This window comes from Lottia gigantea (genome assembly GCF_000327385.1).
Source record: "Lottia gigantea unplaced genomic scaffold LOTGIsca_81, whole genome shotgun sequence".
Taxonomy (NCBI): Eukaryota; Metazoa; Mollusca; class Gastropoda; family Lottiidae; genus Lottia; species Lottia gigantea.
This window is the reverse complement of record NW_008710694.1, coordinates 1,219,177-1,219,692: the sequence shown is the minus strand read 5'-3', so window position 1 is coordinate 1,219,692 and position 516 is coordinate 1,219,177.

Here is a 516-nt window from a genome sequence, read left to right as displayed (position 1 = left end):
GCCAAAGTCTGTCGGCGATCACAAGGCCGTCTGTCTGAAATTAAGTCTAAGTAGAAATAAGTGGGGAAAAGGTTTTTGGAAATTAAACACTCAAATTATAAAGGATATAAGCTATAAGGAACATGTCAAATACTTCATCAACCACTGGAAAGAAAACAAAATATTTGAATGTCAACTGGGGAGGTGGGAAAATTTCAAAAAAACTATAAAGGAGATTTCAATCAAACATAGTATAAGGATTCACAAAGCTAAAAAAGAAAAATTAAAGGAATTATACTTACAACTGGAACAACTGGAACAACTGGAACAAAATAACATCATAAATCAACCTGAAACAAAAAAAATACAACATGAAATACTTACTTTAGAACAAGAATTTAACCTAGGCACACTTATTCGATCCAAACATCCTTTTACTGGCAATGACACATTAAATAAAGACATATATAAACTCTTTGAAATCAAAAATGGAATAAAGAAACAAATAACAGAACTTGAAAAAGAAACAGGCAATAT